This window comes from Zootermopsis nevadensis, unplaced genomic scaffold (genome assembly GCF_977971745.1).
Source record: "Zootermopsis nevadensis isolate Lab colony 2312 unplaced genomic scaffold, Znev_1.0 Znev_ptg000016l, whole genome shotgun sequence".
Lineage (NCBI taxonomy): Eukaryota > Metazoa > Arthropoda > Insecta > Blattodea > Termopsidae > Zootermopsis > Zootermopsis nevadensis.
The window spans coordinates 3,616,948-3,637,171 of NW_028259148.1; the positions used below are offsets into that span (position 1 = coordinate 3,616,948).

Consider the following 20,224-nt stretch of genomic DNA (forward strand, 5'->3'; position numbering starts at 1 on the left):
CATTCAGAGGAGCAGATTGCGACACTGATCATTATCTGGTGGTAGCAAAAGTGAGGGAGCGGCTTTCAGTAAGTAGACGAACTAAACAAAATTTTGACACAGAAAGATTTGATTTGAAAAAATTAAGTGAGGGAGAGGCAAAGGAACAATATCAAGTTGAAATTTCGAATAGGTTTCAAATTTTAGAGACAAATGAGGATAATGAAAGTGTGGACATCAACAGGGAGTGGGAAAATGTCAGAAACTGCATCAAAATTTCAGCAAAAGAGAAACTAGGATACTACAGGAGAAAGCAAAATAAACCGTGGTTTGATGAAGAATGTTCAAAATTAATAGATCGAAGGAAGCAAACAAAATTTCAATGGTTGCAGAACCCAAACAAAACAAATGCGGATAATCTATGTAACGTGAGACGTGAGGCTAGTAGAACCTTTAGGACTAAGAAAAGGGAATACCTGAAGGGCAAAATTGCTGAACTTGAGACAAATAATAAGGAAAAAAACATCAGAGACCTGTACAGAGGCATTAATAACTTTAAGAAAGGATATCAACCCCAGACTAATTTGGTAAAGGATGATAGTGGCAATTTGCTTGCAGATCCAATAAAAATTGTGAATAGGTGGAAAAATTTCTTTAGCGAGCTCTTAAATGTTCATGATACTGGTGATATTAGACAGATTAAAATGCATACAGCTGAACTGTTGGTGCCAGAACCTAGCTTAGATGAAGTGGAACTAGCCATTGGGAAGTTGAAAAGTTATAAATCTCCAGGAATTGATCAGATTCCGGCCGAATTAATTAAAGCAGGTGGCAAAGGGTTGCATATGAGGATCCATAAGCTTATTCAGTTAATTTGGGATAAGGAAGAGATGCCACATCAATGGAAGGAATCCATAATTATTCCTATTTATAAGAAGGGGGACAAGACTGAGTGTGGTAATTACCGAGGAATATCGCTGCTATCAACCTCATACAAAATTCTATCCAACATTCTTTTGGCAAGATTAACCCCATATGCGAATGAAACTATTGGGGATCATCAGTGTGGGTTCAGACGAAACAGATCAACGATTGATCAGATCTTTTGCATTCGTCAGATACTAGAGAAAAAATGGGAGTTCGGTGGGACTGTACATCAGTTATTTATAGATTTCAAAAAAGCCTATGACTCTGTGAAGAGAGAAGTGCTATATAATATTCTTATTGAATTTGGTATACCAAAGAAGCTAGTGGGTCTAATAAAAATGTGCTTAAATGAAACCTGCAGCAAAATTCGAGTAGGTAAATATGTATCTGAGACATTCCTCATCAAGAACGGTCTAAAACAAGGAGATGCTTTGTCTCCCTTGCTCTTTAACTTTGCGCTAGAATACGCCATCAGGAAGGTCCAAGGTAGGCAGGAGGGTTTGCAATTGAACGGGACACATCAGCTATTGGCATATGCTGATGATGTTAATTTATTGGGGGACGATATAAATACAATAAAGAGGAACGCAGAAGTTTTACTAGAGGCTGGTAGACAAGTGGGGCTGGAAGTAAATTCAGAAAAAACTAAGTACATGTTAGTATCTCGTCATCAGAAGACAGGCGGGCAAAATTATCTTAGGGTAGCTAATAAATCCTTTGAAAGGGTTACAAAGTTCAAATATTTGGGAACAACAATAACAAATCAAAATGATACTTGTGAGGAAGTTAGGAGGAGACTAAATTCCGGAAATGCTTGCTACTTCTCAGTCCAAAATATTTTGTCTTCCCGTCTGATTTCTAAGAACCTGAAAATTAAAGTATACAAAACAATAATCTTGCCTGTTGTTTTGTATGGGTGCGAAACATGGTCTCTCACTCAGAGGGAGGAACACAGATTGCAGGTGTTTGAGAATCGGGTGTTGAGGAGGATATTTGGGCCTAAGAGGGAAGACGATGGGGCGTGGAGAAAACTGCACAATGACGAGCTTAAAAATCTGTACTGCTCCCCCAGTATTGTGAGGGTGATTAAGTCGAGAAGAGTGAGATGGGCGGGACATGTAGCGCGCATGGATGGGACAAGAGGTGTGCACCGGGTACTGGTTGGGAAACCTGAAGGGAAGAGACCGCTGGGGAGACCTAGACGTAGATGGGAGGATAATCTCAGGCGGGATCTATCCGAGATAGGAGTTGAAGGAAACTGGATTTTGTTGGCCCAGGACAGGGTCCGGTGGAGGGCTTTGGTTAATTCGGTGATGAACCTTCGGGTTCGGTAAGCCATCTAGTTAGTTAGTTAGTTAGTTATATTTAATACCAATACCTTAGACTACATAACGTTCAATGGTAGGATGATTAATAAAGCAGTCGTGGCTTTATTTAAGGTACCAACTGTGAAAAACCACGAAAAATCTTAGTCAGGGTAACCGATGTCCAGCCAGGGGTACCTAGCAATCTTATTTATAATCTATTTCGTGCGTGCTACATGCACCGAGTACTTTGGTCAATCGGTTTACAGCAATTAGATTAGATTATTTATTATTTTATTTATTGTTCTGTCTGACGACAGGTCCATATGAACAGGATCCTTCCATCCTTTTCTCGGACTGGGACCTGTTCATATACGTTCTTGGCAGATGATCCAGAAGTGGTTTGCCATTGCCTTCTTCTGTGTGTGAATGGAGTAATTGTTGGGATGTCACGGAGAAACCGGGGAAGCCACCGGAGGAAAACTCCGTGTTGCCTAGACCACGGCCTTGCCCAACACAAGTTATAAATTCGGGCGCCGCCGGGAATCGAACCCGAGACCCCAGGATTACAAGGCCAGCGTTCTGACCGCTAGACCACCTCATCTTATTATTATTTAGTGCTCTGTCTGACGACAGGTCCATATGAACAGGATCCTTCCATCCTTTTCTCGGACTGGGACCTGTTCATATACGTTCTTGGCAGATGATCCAGAAGTGGTTTGCCATTGCCGTCTTCTGTGTGTGAATGGAGTAATTGTTGAGATGCCACGGAGGAAAACTCCGTGTTGCCTAGACCACGGCCTTGCCCAACACAAGTTATAAATTCGGGCACCGCCGGGAATCGAACCCGAGACCCCAGGATTACAAGGCCAGCGTTCTAACCGCTAGACCACCTCATCTTATTATTATTTAGTGTTCTGTCTGAGGACAGGTCCATATGAACAGGATCCTTCCATCCTTTTCTCGGACTGGGACCTGTTCATATACGTTCTTGGCAGATGATCCAGAAGTGGTTTGCCATTGCCTTCTTCTGTGTGTGAATGGAGTAATTGTTGGGATGCCACGGAGGAAAACTCCGTGTTGCCTAGACCACGGCCTTGCCCAACACAAGTTATAAATTCGGGCACCGCCGGGAATCGAACCCGAGACCCCAGGATTACAAGGCCAGCGTTCTGACCGCTAGATTAGGTCAGGTTAAAGGCCAGTTACTGCAGGGTACACAAGATGTCGATTTTCTTCTCCTGGTGGCAGCCAGAAGGACCTGCTGACTCCAAGAACCTACTCTTCTAACCAATCGTTTCGTCAGGTTAAAAGCAGCCGGAGCATCTAACAATCTGATCGGCTCTACCCGTTTTCTCCATATTGCTTACTCACAAAAATAAGTAGTCCACAACGTCTGTTAATGTGTTTATGAAGACTTTAGACCTGCCTTCAGCACGGCGTAAAAGTCTCCAGCAGTTTTACCAAGAATACCTTTTCTTACATTTACTCCCTTTCTGTGTTTCTCTTTTTTTTCCCCTATGTAATTATTTACTCAACCGTTCAGGGCAGATCACTGAAGTTCTAGGAAAAACACTACTTTCAAAAGTGTCCAACAGTCTCTCTGTGCTACATACGACTTCCTGTAACAATTCTTCTCTGGAGTTTCGTAAAAGACAGACACATATTGTACAAACAGCATCGTCCACTCGAATCTTCGGTTCTGAAATGTGTTCATCAACATTCATAATAAGTTTACGTAAACCACACAACGCGGGAACGTTTGCCCTCAAAGCAGGTGGTACATATGGTAACCGCAGAGCTGCAAAGAGTTAAATCATTACTTTTAGTTAATGGGCAAATATTCTGAGGATGCTTCTCGAACTTCACAGCATCCAGACTCAGCAATGGAACACTCACAGTGGTAATTCGTCTCCGAGTTCCTTGAACTTCCAATTCCGGCTATTTCGTGAAATTTTCGAATCTGTCATTCACCATTTTTGTCGCTTGAATGTAAGATTTGAGGTTATAACAGCGGTGAGTATGAAGATTTCTGTCTTCTGGGTTGTTGCGCTGTGTAGTCTGGTCGATGTTTACCAACGTTTCAGAGGTCATACTGCCTCCGTCGTCAGGGCGATGAAGATTTCTGTCTTCTGGGTTGTTGCGCTGTGTAGTCTGGTCGATGTTAACCAACGTTTCAGAGGTCATACTGCCTCCATCATCAGAGTATGAAGATTTCTGTCTTCTGGGTTGTTGCGCTGTGTAGTATGGTCGATGTTAACCAACGTTTCGGAGGTCAAACTGCCTCCGTCATCAGGGCTATGAGTATGAAGTTTTCTGTCTTCTGGGTTGTTGCGCTGTGTAGTCTGGTCGATGTTTACCAACGTTTCAGAGGTCATACTGCCTCCGTCGTCAGGGCGATGAAGATTTCTGTCTTCTGGGTTGTTGCGCTGTGTAGTCTGGTCGATGTTAACCAACGTTTCAGAGGTCATACTGCCTCCATCATCAGAGTATGAAGATTTCTGTCTTCTGGGTTGTTGCGCTGTGTAGTATGGTCGATGTTAACCAACGTTTCGGAGGTCAAACTGCCTCCGTCATCAGGGCTATGAGTATGAAGTTTTCTGTCTTCTGGGTTGTTGCGCTGTGTAGTCTGGTCGATGTTTACCAACGTTTCAGAGGTCATACTGCCTCCGTCGTCAGGGCGATGAAGATTTCTGTCTTCTGGGTTGTTGCGCTGTGTAGTCTGGTCGATGTTAACCAACGTTTCAGAGGTCATACTGCCTCCATCATCAGAGTATGAAGATTTCTGTCTTCTGGGTTGTTGCGCTGTGTAGACTGGTCGATGTTAACCAACGTTTCAGAGGTCATACTGCCTCCATCATCAGAGTATGAAGATTTCTGTCTTCTGGGTTGTTGCGCTGTGTAGTCTGGTCGATGTTAACCAACGTTTCAGAGGTCATACTGCCTCCATCATCAGAGTATGAAGATTTCTGTCTTCTGGGTTGTTGCGCTGTGTAGTATGGTCGATGTTAACCAACGTTTCAGAGGTCAAACTGCCTTCGTCATCAGGGCAATGAATCGCCCTGATCATCGACCAGACTACACAGCGCAACAACCCAGAAGACAGAATTCCACAACTTAAATGCCTTCCTCTTTCAGCACCTTTTTGTTTCTAAATTCTGCACCTGATTTTCCAAGCCGCGACAATATTGCATAATTACATTTATCTGGCACACAGTTCAGTCTCTATCAGTGCTTGAAGTTGGAAGTGAAAAAGTGCATGATTAACTTACTGGTATTAAAAATACGCACGTTTTAAAATACCAGACGTTTCCACTCGTGCCCCCTGGCAGCTCCCTCGCTCGCTTTCTGTAGTCGAGGCTCTGACTTTACCATTCCTGAAAATACAGGTGCTTGAAATTTCCCTGCATTGTTCCGTTTTTATCACAACCACTAGAAATCTTCTTGGAAAAAAAAACCCTTACAATTTTGTGTATTTTCTTTTCAAATTCTCATCTCAATTCTGTCCATGCGTGCGCAGCGATATCCCTGAGACATGTAAGGATAATTCCGGCAACGTATTCATTTAGCTTGGTTGTCTGTCTCTGTCAGATGTCCCCCACCACTTCTCCCTTCTCCGCTCACAGCTGGCTGGCTGGCTTGCTGCTAAAGCGAAAGAATGGATGTCGATTGCCAGACAGTAGCGCTTCGGTAGAGGATTCGAGCGGTTGCCATCGTAAGCACAGCACGGTTGTCGTAAGGCACGAAGCGGATACGTTTAGCAGCTTCACTCCTATTGTTGTTCAAGTGTTTTCGACATTATAGTCATGTGTTCATTGTATCTTGTGTGAGGGATGTTTTCCCCATTCATCAGTTTCGCTCTCAGAAGGAGGTAATTTTAATTTTTAGAGTGACGAGTTGTGAGTTTCCGAATTTTCCGGTATTAATACTGAGTAGTGCACTGAAATTGGCCACAACATTATTTTTAACAAGACTGTGTGTTGTGTGAGTTCTACAGATATAAAAGTGATGTGGACGGAGATAACATCTTGTGATTTTTAGTGTTTAAATGTAAGTATACATAACGTAATTACATTCATTACGGTAAATAAATCAGTCAACAATTCCGAAAAATTTGATACTGTGTTCACCAGCAACTTGTCTGAGATAATCTGCACACAATTAACACGTTTCATTGTTAGGAATAAACATTTTCGACTGTCAGCAGGATGTTTCAAAACCACCGAATTCTTAACAACGAAGGATTGAGCTTTAGAAGGAGGCTTTATGGTTCAAATGGATTTTTAAGTGCCAGTATAAACGTGACAAATCAAATTTGAATATGGTACACTGGTATATTAGTGGGAATTGATATTATATACAGCATACAGAACAAAAACATTGCATTTTACAGAGTTAACGTAGGTGCGACCATTTTAAAGTAATTAACGAGTTCTGAAAAGTGGCTAAACGTCACTTATCATTTCGAGAAACAGTGTTAAATCAATTTTTCCCCAATTCTCGGAAGGCGTGTTATCTACGCGTACGGTCCGAGGCCTTCTTATCAGTACGCGTGATTGGAACTCAACCATACATTCAGTCTGTTACAGTCACAATCGAATATTTCGATAAAACTCTTCTGCGATCCTTGAACTGTTTCAAGAACTGGCTGATACACGATGTCTACGAAATATGAATTTCCATTTGCGTAATCGAAAAGCTGCTAATTTACTGAAGTGCTTTCAACATTATTTACAAGGAATGGAATGACTGGAACTGACAATTTACTTCCTTTAAAATGTAACATTCTCTGATTTTAAGTTCAGATGTTTTCTGGATTGTGATTCCGTGTGGACTCACAGGTGTTTCGGAGAGACATATCGTCTCCACCTTCAAGGCTGAACTAGCGGTACTAGGAAGTGGTGAGGAAGATAAGATAGAACTGTAGCATGCATGTGAAAGATGATAGACTTTTAAATCTGAATACCAGAAGGGATGAGAAGATAATATTTTAGGTTAATTTGATGATATGTGGATCGAGGTGTGAACTGGATTCGTCTGGCTCGAAATAATCTAGTGGTGGTTTCTTGTGAACACGATAAAAGTCGGGAATTTTTTTAAGTAAGTGTCTAATTACCATTTTCTCAAGGATTACCTTGTTCCAATCCAATAAACAGAGAACACTAATTTTTCTACGAAACTGGTGATTGAGGGAGTGATGTGGATCCTTACGAAAGGTTGTATTGTAAAGCCTTTTCACATTTGCACACCTGGTGGTCGAAGTTCGTACCGTCAAATGACTAAAGGCACTTTTAATTGAAACCTGCCAAGGGGCTTAGATCAGCATATGACAATTTCAGATGTACAGTACATGAAACACGCTGAACTATACTGTCGGTTCGTGTCAGGGCTGTAATAAGTCCATGTTACTACAGTAATATCACGTTAAAGTTACGGTTCGCGTGAAACCGCTCACGAAACATTGAATAACTGCCTCGAAATACAGGAATCCATGCATTTCGAAATAGATTCCTTCGCTAAAAACAACAACAACAACATTAATTTAGTAATAAAAGGTCACAGAATACCACGGGATAAAGAGATCTTGGCAACAGGGCTTGTTCCAAATGATTATTGTTCCAGTCGCGGTTGGATGTACGCGTGTCGTGACCTCCTTAGTTTTAGCTGGAAAACGACATGACCTACTAAATCTAAGCGTGCAGGCAAGCAAGAGCTGTATTGAGTTTATGCTACTTTTAGACGGATTTCACACGGTCCTGCTTTATGGTTATCGGTGTTGGATGTAACTGATGCCTTTTCAGATATATAACCGATAGAACCGTCTATCCACCCTCCCGAGGACATCGGTGTACATTGTCGGAAGGTTAGAAATCGGCCCGTTACTGACCGACGGGTGTCGCTGACAAGAAGAGTCAATTTTCCTCAAATCGTAACCAATTTGACGAAATAATCCCACGTAAACGCATTGCTAAAAAGAAAATTGGCGTACAGGCAGATCATATATTTGTTAACATTTTCTTTTCGAGTAACTTCCTCAAGTGGGGAGAATCGTGGGTTGCGAGTGTGGCCAAATGAAGGTTTCACTCGAAGTTTTTTGTATACTTCGTCACTGCTATTTGTCCAACTGTGCTTTTATTAGATGATAAATTACTTATATGATTAGTGAGTACATTTCTAACGAATACGCCGATATATTGTGACATATGTAGCACATACGTGGTTGAAAGAAAAAATTATAGAATAAAGAAACTAATTTTCTTTTCCCTCAAGATTCACTACTCGCAGTGGAACCGTTATTATATAATTCAAACAGCTCGAATTATAATTAATCAAAATTACAGCACAGCGCTGAATTAACTGTTGATTCTAGTGTACGAAGAAAAAATTCCCTGTATAGATAATTAAGCATGTAGAAACTAATTTCAAAATGTCAACAGTTTATAGAATTAAATTACGATGACGTAACAAAGACTAACGCATAAAACTGACTAAAACCCCGGAAGAAGTTAAGTAAATGTGTCTCAGTAATATCTGTGGGAGTGTTTATACAGATTAAATCGCGTCTCGTGGTGGACATTACGAAGTTTTGAACTCTGTACTCCTCTTCATAAAATTTCTAAATAACAGAAATAGATCATCATGTATCAGTGAATTACTTTCTTCTGAAGGCCATATAAAGCTTTCGTAAACTTCCCAGGCAAACAAAATAAATATTAATAGACTAGACTCGTTTCTGTTGAATTAAACAGTGCGTTCGGTGACAAAGTTGAGCGTAACTGTCATTTCCCGGCTCCAGGCTTTAACTGCATGGTTTTACATAAAATTAACTTACCTTCGTCATGCCAGTTCCTGACAGAAGGCTGCAAGTGACAGTTGCGTTCAACTTTGTCACCGAACGCAATCTGCCCTCCGAAATTAATTACGTTCCGGCAGCAGGTAAAGTTTAGTCCTCCGGTGTTAACGTTAACATCAGTAAAGAAGCTGCCCTCATCTGACTTCAATGAATGTGGCTATTGAGTTCGTTTACGTATGAAATCAATTCAATTACAAATGGATTTGTGTTAAATTTACTGCTTTAAACCCAGAACGAATCTGATAAAAGCTTCCGAACTCAAGATTTGTTTTCGTGAATTCTAAATAATTCGACTGATCTTTTTTGTGTGTATGTTGAGCGTATTCCTAATCAGAAACCTGGTAAATGGTCCATGAAAAGATGTTAAGTCTGCTTCGCCATTAGAGAATTTACAACAAACTAAGATAATAATTTCAAAATAACATAATTTTTTGTGAGTGTCAAATTTATTCCCCTGTGTGAAAGAGAACAATACGTAGAATCTTGTAGTAACGGGAGGATGAATATAATTGCATGTTGAAGAACTTAATAGTTTTAAATCCTTCACCAAAAAAAATATTTGTGTGATCAGATCAAGGGAAGTTGGGCGGAGGCGTGTAGAATTTTTGTCTGATATACCAAAGGAAAGAGACCGTTGAATTGTGATATGCCTTTAAAATAAGTAGGGAGACACATTTCCGCTTCAACATCCTGTGTTATGTCACACTCAGAAACGAGAACCATTCAGATAGACCCTTCGTCTTCCTTTCCACGTTTAGCATTCGGATAAGACCGCCAGAACGTAAGCATTTCTTTTTTCTACGTACGTCGCCCCAAGTAAGGCCCCCCCCCCCCCCCCCAAGTCCATTCGTACGGCGAACTTGGGAATGCGTGTGTGAGATTCTCGGAATGGTAGTTTGCCTAACTGTACATAACACGCTGCTGGAAACATTCTCTTTGAACCTTGTCCAGGAAATGAAGTTTGGTTTGTTGTGCTTCTCGGGGGTCTTTTCTCAGACTGCGTTCACATCCATTTCCAAATTCCATCTCTGGCAACTCAAGTACGAAGTTTGGCGGACATGCCCTCACTTCAAATTATTTTCATGGAACTACACCCAATCTCATGCATCAAATGTCCATACATTAAACTCTGGTGACTTCCTTGTCGAGATGCTTTCCACACCCTTACTCAGCTCACTACACTACGACAAAGGCCAGTGGTTATCAACGTTAGTGCGCTGAAGTCTGCGTGGCTGCTAAAAGATGGCATCACTAGTCCTATTTCTCGCCCTGGTTGCGATATATCGGGAAGGTTAGTAACACGAAAAAATGTCGTAATCGTGAAGTTATTACAGATTCTGTGTAGGCCTATAGGTGACGTGCTACTGCGAAACTAGAAATTAACAATTAGAAATTGGCTTATTTTGTTTTCGTCTTAATTCTGGTGTCATCTAGGAGGAGATTTTTTCTGAGAAACCAATAGACTATCTGTAGTGTGAACTACTGATAATGCTTGCAAATAAACCGTATTTCAATACACAGAAGCTAACAGTCGCTGTTATCACAGATTACCCCGATTTTTAAGAAACGCAAGTTTCATTATCGTGTTTACAAGACCCCGCTATTTGACTATCCTGAGCCGGTTGAATCCAGTACAAATTATCATCCCATTATTTTAAGTGAAACTCATCTTCGCTTCGGTCTCCCTATTCTCTTTCTTTCAGGTTTTATTCATAATCGCTACGAAATTTGGTGTTTAACCGTGCGAGATTCTGCAGAGTTGTCCTCGGTCTTAAAAGTACTGTTACTAAGAAACGAGAAATGTGTTTTCACTCTTCTTAAGAAGCAGAGTACAAACCAACCCGACGAGGCGTGCAGTAGAAATCATCTTAACAGGTAGAGAGAGAGAGAGAGAGAGAGAGAGAGAGACAGACAACTTGACTGCCTCGCCACAAATTCCGTCTCCATGCAGTTAACAACCTGTTGTGTGTACACTCGACTAAAAGTATATTCCAGGAACAAATGCTTGGACAACTTTGCATTCTCAGTAACACAGACTGTCCAGGAAGTATGATACCAGAGCCCTAAAACGAAATGCTAGGAACACTAAGATGGTTTTCTGTGTTCTATATCGCGTTTGTGTCCGCGTAAATATACATTTCCCTCAGTTTTCAAAAATTTCGCTACTGAGAACCGCACAGATTTGTACCTTTTTTCTTACAGTTGAAAATTATTTTCGCTACAACCAACAAAAACTTTCGTCGGAGGGCAAAAAAGTTTTAAAAAATAAAGATAAATATTTGATCTTTGTTTATGTACATTATGATCTTTATACTGTTTCTGCAGTAACTGTTATTTAATGCAAAACGTTTGAGTTAATACTTTGACAGTCTATTACAGCGTTAAGCAGGTAATAAATTTCATAAAACTGGTCTAATTTTTAGAATTGTGTAGTATTCTAACGTATGTGGGGAGAATTGTGGGTGATTTCTGTCGGAGTCGGGAACCAGTCTTTAATTTCACTTTCGATTTATAAATTTTCACGTTGTAATCGAGATAATTACGTTCGTAAATCGAGGATGTTGTGGTCTACGATATTTATCGATTGTGAAACAGACTCTAGGCGAGGAGTCGAATCGCGGAGATGTCCGAAGATACTCGATGGCAATTCTAGGAGGAAAAGAGTAATATTAACGTAACCCAAAATACAATAACGGGAATAACAGAACATAAGGTTCGGTTTCACCAGATAAAATACGTCACATTTGCGTTCTTAAGTGACGCAGGGGATTAGGAAATGTGTTCCGGTAATGTGAATCACAAGGACGCGTTACGTGGGTAGCAAACTTAAAGCAGATAATCGCAATGCGTAAAATGATCTCTGTCAAAGATCATTTCTGATTACGGCAAAATATGTAGCAGTTTCAGCAGGTTTCTTTTTTATATCGTGCGGTAAAACGCGGTCTGACGGCTGAAGACGACATTCCGCACTGCAAATCGCTGAGTCATTCTTTGGGGAAAATGGATCGAATTGTAAGAAAGTAATAGTAATTAATGATGGTAAGAAAGGTTGAATATCCCTGCTGTAACAGTTTCATCTTACTACGAATTCATAGCAAGCTTTTTTTTTAAAAACCCTTTTCAGTACAGTGGTAATTATATATACCGTGTGCTTTTTTTATCGTTTAATGACTGCGTGTTGCGATTTACGCATTCAGTTTATGGGTTCCGTTCCGTTCAGATATTAAACAATGATTATTTATTTAAAAATAATTAACAGGCAGTGGAGATATGTTGAATTTTCTCTGCGGGGAAGAACTGACTTTTTAAAATACTAGAGCAGAGAGCTCCTTTCGGAGCTCCTCGGGGGGTTGGTTGCGTTTTAAAATCTTGAGTAAGAAACTAAACCGACCCCCCCGAATGGGGGGTTAAACACTAAACTAAACCCCCTTTCGGGGGGGGGGGGGGTTAGTTTAGTGTCTTACTCAAGTCATTTGTTTACTCGGCATTGTTGTGTTGGTACAACAATGCCGAGTAAACAAATATAACGTAACATTGTTTGATGACGTCATTTTTTGACGACAAATTGGTTGACGACAACGGGGAATCAGAAATTTTTATAGTAGAAGATTATTTAGATGAGCTTTGCGCTTCAGACTGTTAAAACATTTTCTGTGCCTAATAGAAACCAAAGTTCGAAAAATTTAGTGATCTTTAATTGTCGTGTGTAGTTAAACGCTCCAAAAATTTAACAATCGTGGATGAATAGGGCACAAAATTCAGAAACAAACGTAATTTGCACACTTAACACAAGAGAAGATAACAGATGAAACAGTTAATGCTGCAAGAATTTTAATATAGATTGTAGCCTGGTACTTATACTTGGTAGTGCTTTAAGTTTCAAGAAATTCTTAGTCACGTTGTTTAAAATTTACATTTAATTGGACTGGGATTTAGGCTAAAATCAAACCTTATACTCTGATTGACGAACAAAAACAAACATGAAAATTCTGATAAATATTGGCCTAAAATATCTGATAAACGTAGATACATCATACAATATTTATAAAATTCTGCTGATGAAGTCTTAAAAATATCATGAAACCATTTAAAGCTTTTAAAAAACATTAAATACTACGTGTTATTTGTATATCCATTTTAAAATAATGTTTATTCACTATTCATATTATGTGTAAACATTATCGTTGACGCATAAGGGATTTTTATATATATATACTCAGCATCCAGTAAGGCTCATTATACAATTAAATTTACATACCATGACGGTCCTAATGATAATGATAATTACAACATCGGTAATCCCCTCAGGCAACAAAACATATTCAGGTTCATTCGCCTTTCCACCATCGGAATTTCATTTCTTCTGTGTGGTAAACATTATGGATTATTCAGAATGTTCTTTGATACTTGTCGGGATGGATTCCAAAACTTCAAGGGTTTGTATTACTTATTCATTGCTCGTGGCGAATTGCACAGAAATGTAATCTTCACCCTTACATAACATACGTCAAAACTGTCATTATTTAATAACCTAAAGTACGTAACATTGTACCAACGCACAGACACCGAAGTATATTCTGGAGATACTTCTTATGAATCTCTATAGGAAAACTACTGCCAGAAATTTACGTGGTTTTCCGCGGTTCTACCCAGTCACATCGGGAGAGCCGTGACAACTGCCTTATCCACATAATTCTTTGTAGTGTGTCTTTTTTCCGTTGTCAGTGCGCATGAACAAATTCAGGAACTCGCATGCAAATTCACTTCGATTTTAACTTCAATTGTAGTCTGTCTGTTGTGTAAGACAACGATATATTTCCGTTTTAGAATGAAAATGTACAATTCTATTTCACATTTTGAAATATTGGAGCCTGAGTGCAGTTGAACACATGTCACGTCAGTTTTTTCGACGTGCGACATTTCAGAGCTGTGAATATATAAAAACGACGCTCGTAAAATTAATTTATTTTCCCTGAATATGGCGAGACATTTCAGGGTCGGATGAAGGATGTCCCCTGTAACTATGACTACGAAAAGAACAAACGCTCGTTTGGATGCATTGTGGGCGTAGCGGAAAGTAACAAGGAGACAGGACATAATAGTTTCTTACAGTCTCGGAGCCACGACTAGCATTTATTTAAAATTGAAAGAATCTTTGATGGAGGTTAGCATTCCAACAAGTATGATAAAAATTCCCCGAACCGGTTCTGAGAAGTATTTCTTTAAATGATTTCAGAATTGTATCAGTGATTATGACAGAAATCTTACCACTTGGGTTACCTGCCCAGGAGAGGATAATACGTTTAACTGTAATGTAAATAAACAGCTTTATGATCAAGGATCAATAAAACTTTTCAGAACTAACTAGACGCTTCAGATCAGTAGAAATGTCCTGATGAATTACTACAACGCATGTTAGGGAATAAGTTCATACGTGTAATAGGAATTTAGTCTTAAGGCAGTGGAAATGAAACGTTAAAACGAGTCATGGACTGAGTTTTCCCGCCTTTGGATGGATGCGTGGGTGTGGATTAGATCTGTCTCAGGATATGGTCCAGTGACATGATGCTTATGATTTAGTAATTCACTTTGTTAGGGGGAATTTCTTGATCAGATGAGAGACTATTTAGCTTCTCAGAAAAGTATTCTGCTACATGGATTTGGTTGCATTGTAATACGAGGTGCGATCGAAAGGTTTCCAGACTGCGCCTATAAAAACCCGTACACTTATCTCAGGTATTAAATTCATCCATCACCCTCGAAGTAGTTCCCCTGGAGTGAACACAACGATCCCAGCGCCGCTGCCAAGCCTGGAAGCATCCCTGGAAATCTTTCTTTGTCAGCCTGCCAAGCACCATCTGCGATTCTGCCTGAATCTCTTCTATCGTCTCAAATCTCCTTCCCTTTAGCTGAATTTTCATCTTTGGGAAGAGGAAGAAGTCACACGGCGAATAAGGAGGGTGCGGGATGACGGCCATGGTGTTGGAGGCCAAAAACTGGCGAACTTTGAGGGCGGCGTGCGCTGGCGCGTTGTCATGATGCGTCGCATGTGGAGTTCTTCCTTTAGAATCAGCTGACAGGTCCCATAGCCTATCCCAACAATGTCGCACAAATCGTTGATGGTACGACGTCGATCTTCGTGAATGGCCTGCCGAATCTTCGTAACATTTTCGGGCGTTGTGCTCGAAGATGGTCGTCCAGAACGCTCGTCATCATCGACAGAGGTTCGGCCATTTTTAAAACGTGAATGCCACACAAAAGTTTGTGCACGACCCATTGCGGACTCCCCAAATGCTTGCTTTAGCATTTCATAGGTTTCCGTAGCCGTTTTGGCGAGTCTTTGGCAAAATTTGATGCACACGCCATTCCGAAATCGCAGGAGGTTCGGTGTAATGCACTACCAAAACGCCCGTAACTAAGAACCAAATGCTAATTCGATGATGCCGGCTGGCACACTGATTCACTATGAATGTAGGCCGCACCCCCTAAAGGCAGAAGCTCGTAATACATCCGGTTCGCCCGCTATTGACACAGTCTTGAAACTTTCCGATCGCACCTAGTATTAATGTGAATCCCATTTCTTATGCGTCGTGATTACGTTACAGTAAATCTCGCCACAGGATTTTCTTCGTTTGTTCTGACACAGGCATCTTACAATACGCCACTGCTGCATTACAGCTAAAGTTCAACAACTTTCATGTTTTTACTGAGGGCGCCCATTCCTCTGGAATGTATTTTTTATTCGAAGGACATTCTCAGTACAAAGGCTTCTTTGCAACGGTAAAAACTGAAGCAGAGAGATGCGAGCGAAGTTAAAAGAATAACACGGTCTTCCAGCATTTGCATAATTCATCTTTGTCTTCCCATCCAGAAATAAACCAATCAGGAGGAAGTTTTATTTCTGATACTGACGTATATTTTGCTCTTTTATTAAGTGACACGTTTCAAGAGGAAACGATAGCATACAGATAGCATTTATTTAATGGTTCATGTAACTGTGGGAAGTTAGTTAGAAGTTCAACGGCGTAATAAGTGAGATAAGATATATGTTGCAATTAATTTGTTCCAGTTAAACATAGTGTAAGACAATTTTTTCTGTGGATGCAAAGATAATTTTTGTACGAATTTGTCATCTCTCTCTCTCTCTCTCTCTCTCTTGCGTGATACCTTTACATCTCATCCTCCTTGGTTTATAATTCCGGTAATGTCATGAAGTTCCTCATTATGTAATTTTCTTTCTTCATTAATTTCACTTAAGTCCATTTCTTCTCCTCAGTTCCGAAATACACCCAGTCAGTGTTTCTGCCCTATGATGACACGAATTATTTTCACACATACTAACGGGTACATTTATAGTTCAATCTTTTAATCTTTACGTTTTCGGATAGGAGAAGGGAAGAAATATTCTGATCTGAATGGTAGAGCAGCTGTTCTCAAACTGTTCATTTTTGGTTGTGGACAAGATGACTGACAACAAATCACTGTTTTGCTCAGACGGATTTTAGACGTACGGGGGGGGGGGGGGGAACTGCTATCAGATGTCCGCAAGCCCATAAAAGGAGGGAACGGTAATTACTTCTCAAAATAAATAAATAACCCCCCCCCCTCAATTAATAACACAGCAATCAAGTGCGGTGTGACGTGCCATAATTTTTGACTATTTTAAACTGAACGTGCTGTGGACGATTTTGATCAGAACAGGTGTTCAACGTGAAATAAGATAACGGTGTAGCCAAATGCGAGGTTAATAAACTTCGATACATAACGTACGCTGCCATTTTGCTACGAGTGTGACGTGATTAAATTTTTATGCTTAAACCACTCTTGAACTTCGCGTTCCAATGTCTTATCAGAGAATTGCATTTCACACTTCAGCACCAACTTTCCACGTGAAGCGATCCTTATCTTTCTGGAGAAGGTGCATCTGGGAAATAATGTGTTGCAAATAGATTGCGCCTTATTGCCTAATACCTTGATTAACATTACAGATGCTTGGGTTTCGTCTACGCCAGTGGTATTCAACCTTTTTTGTTCGCGTATCCCCAGATATAATTTCTCTTCAACTTTGTACCTCCCAAAGTTGTTGGTGTATAATTCAAGTTATACATAGTATATAATCTACATCTAAAATAAATTAAATAAATTACATTACTGATTATTCAGTGTTTATCATAATTTTTTTTTTTAAATTTCACGTACCCCCAGATATAATTTCTCTTCAACTTTGTACCCCCAAAGCTGTTGGTGTATAATTAAAGTTATACATAGTATATAATATACATCTAAAATAAATTAAATAAATTACATTACTGATTATTCAGTGTTTATCATAAAATAATATTTTTTTTTAAATTTCACGTACCCCCTAAGATGTCTTCGCGTACCCCTAGATATAATTTCTCGTCAACTTTGTACCCCCAAAGCTGTTGGTGTATAATTCGAGTTATACATAGTATATAATCTACATCTAAAATAAATTAAATAAATTACATTACTGATTATTCAGTGTTTATCATAAAATAATATTTTTTTTAAAATTTCACGTACCCCCAGATATAATTTCTCTTCAACTTTGTACCCCCAAAGCTGTTTGTGTATAATTCAAGTTATACGTAGTATATAATCTACATCTAAAATAAATTAAATAAATTACATTACTGATTATTCAGTGTTTCTCATAAAGTAATATATATTTTCTTTAAATTTCACGTACCCCCTAAGATGTCTTCGCGTACCCCAGGTTGAATACCACTGGTCTACGCTATAAACTGTCCATTCCACCCACAGAAAACATAACTTAAACGGGGGTTTGTGGGTTTGGTTTGTTGCTAGCAAAACAGGTCTGGTTTCGAGATTATAGCGACGTGATACTTGCAAACAAAAACGTGGCTTCTTAATATACCACTCATATACGATGAGTAATTTAAAAATAAACAATTTAGTTGGAACAACGATAAACCTACGTTTATACCATGCGTTATAGCAGTGAAAGACTGATATTTCCCATCGGGTCTGTAGTTACTCTGACACCTCTTCACCTGGTAAAGTGCCCCTTCTAATTCTTTCCGCTATTTCATCAAGGGTCATCATGAAGTCAGCGTTTGGACATAGGGATAAAGGCGAAAGTACACTTGTGCTTAATTAATCACCACGCGATAGAACATGTTCTTGGATTCGGCACTAGATAGGGATAAATGGTCTCTTTCACGTGCTTGCTTTATTTATTTCGATACCCAGAACTGACCTGGACGTGGTTGCAAAGAGAGAAAAATCTACCCTGTAGAGAATGCCAGAAATGGGCAAGTATTTAACGCCTCTACATCGCAATATCAGCTTATTCATTTCAAACGAGTCGCAAACCCTTCAGAGCACAGTTCTTGATCAGCTGATTATTGCTTTGATACTCATGAAATTTAGTGTGTTTTTTACGGAACCGTAAGTTTCATGACCATGGTCATAATATGTTGACAGTGGACCCTATCACGAATAGTAAGACTTAATCCAGTCCACACTCAGATCTCATTTCCTTGGGATTCGTCCTAATACGAGGTGCGATCGGAAAGTTTCCAGACTGTGTCAATAGCGGGCGAACCGGATGTAGTACGAGCTTCTGCCTTTAGGGAGTGCGGCCTACATTCATAGTGAATCAGTGTGCCAGCCGGCATAATCGAATTAGCATTTGTTTCTTAGTTCCGGGCGTTTTGGTAGTGCATTACACCGACCCTCCTGCGATTTCGGAATGGCGTGTGCATCAAATTTTGCCAAAGACTCGCCAAAACAGCTACGGAAACCTATGAAATGCTAAAGCAAGCATTTGGGGAGTCCGCAATGGGTCGTGCACAAACTTTTGTGTGGCATTCACGTTTTAAAAATGGCCGAACCTCTGTCGATGATGACGAGCGTTCTGGACGACCATCTTCGAGCACAACGCCCGAAAATGTTACGAAGATTCGGCAGGCCATTCACGAAGATCGACGTCGTACCATCAACGACTTGTGCGACATTGTTGGGATAGGCTATGGGACCTGTCAGCTGATTCTAAAGGAAGAACTCCACATGCGACGCATCATGACAACGCGCCAGCGCACACCGCCCTCAAAGTTCGGCAGTTTTTGGCCTCCAACACCATGGCCGTCATCCCGCACCCTCCTTATTCGCCGTGTGACTACTTCCTCTTCCCAAAGATGAAAATTCAGCTAAAGGGAAGGAGATTTGAGACGATAGAAGAGATTCAGGCAGAATCGCAGATGGTGCTTGACAGGCTGACAAAGAAAGATTTCCAGGGATGCTTCCAGGCTTGGCAGCGGCGCTGGGATCGTTGTGTTCACTCCCAGGGGAACTTCTTCGAGGGTGATGGATGAATTTAATACCTGAGATAAGTACGGGTTTTTATAGGCGCAGTCTAGAAACTTTACGATCGCACCTCGTATTATCCATCCGTCTAGGTCTCTTAAATGGTCTTTTCTATTAACGTTTTTGTGCCAAAATGTGTATGGAATTTGTCTTATGCATGATACACGACCAGTTCGTATTTAATTTTATCCCTGTAACAGTGTTCGGCGAACAGTACAAATTATGAAGCTCCTCAAAACCCCCTGTCATTTCCTGTCTTGGTTCCAGATATTGTTCTGAGCTTGGTTTTCTCAGAATCCCTGTCTACTTTATTTTACTCCCTCAAGGAAAGAGACCGAATTTCCCGTTAACACATAACAGGCAAAATATTGCTATATACCAGTGAAATGTTTATTGTGTAGGCGAATTTTCAAGAAAGCCTTGCCTTAAAATACGCTGTAGTGATTCAACCAAGAATCTGACACCCGGGGAGGGCAGGGAACATGAATTTCGTTCCGAGACTTATTGGACGTTTTATAGTGACTCATATTTTGCAGCGGAGGAAACTAGCAGATTCAGCCACATAGTTCGGCTTACCGGTTCTAACAGAATGGTCTTCACCCCCTCCTCCACCTTATTACCTGAAGACGGAGGAATATCCATAATTCGAAACATTTAAGGTTCGAAGATTTTTAAAACTTAAATTAAGACGCATTAAGTCCAAAAGGAAGAAATTAGGATGACAAGACCATTACCGCCAGACGTTTGTTGTATTGCCAGTTGGAAAAACTCCAGGGATGATGAAACCACTCGACACCAATGCGTAAAC

At 40.2% G+C, this 20,224-nt stretch overlaps 1 protein-coding gene across 3 annotated transcripts in view; it reads left to right on the forward strand.

The window, feature by feature from the left end:
- Nucleotides 1-20,224, forward strand: part of LOC110839114 (uncharacterized) — a 73,167-nt gene that overhangs the window by 44,592 nt on the left and 8,351 nt on the right. The window contains exon 1 of one of the 3 annotated variants that reach the window (XM_022082987.2): nt 5,883-6,260. The exons of 1 other annotated variant lie outside the window; for it this stretch is intronic. The gene's annotated coding sequence lies outside the window, so the exon portion shown is untranslated. Of the gene's footprint in view, nt 1-5,882; nt 6,261-20,224 lie in introns of those variants that run through there. One more of the 3 variants, XM_087349853.1, reaches the window with a different exon arrangement.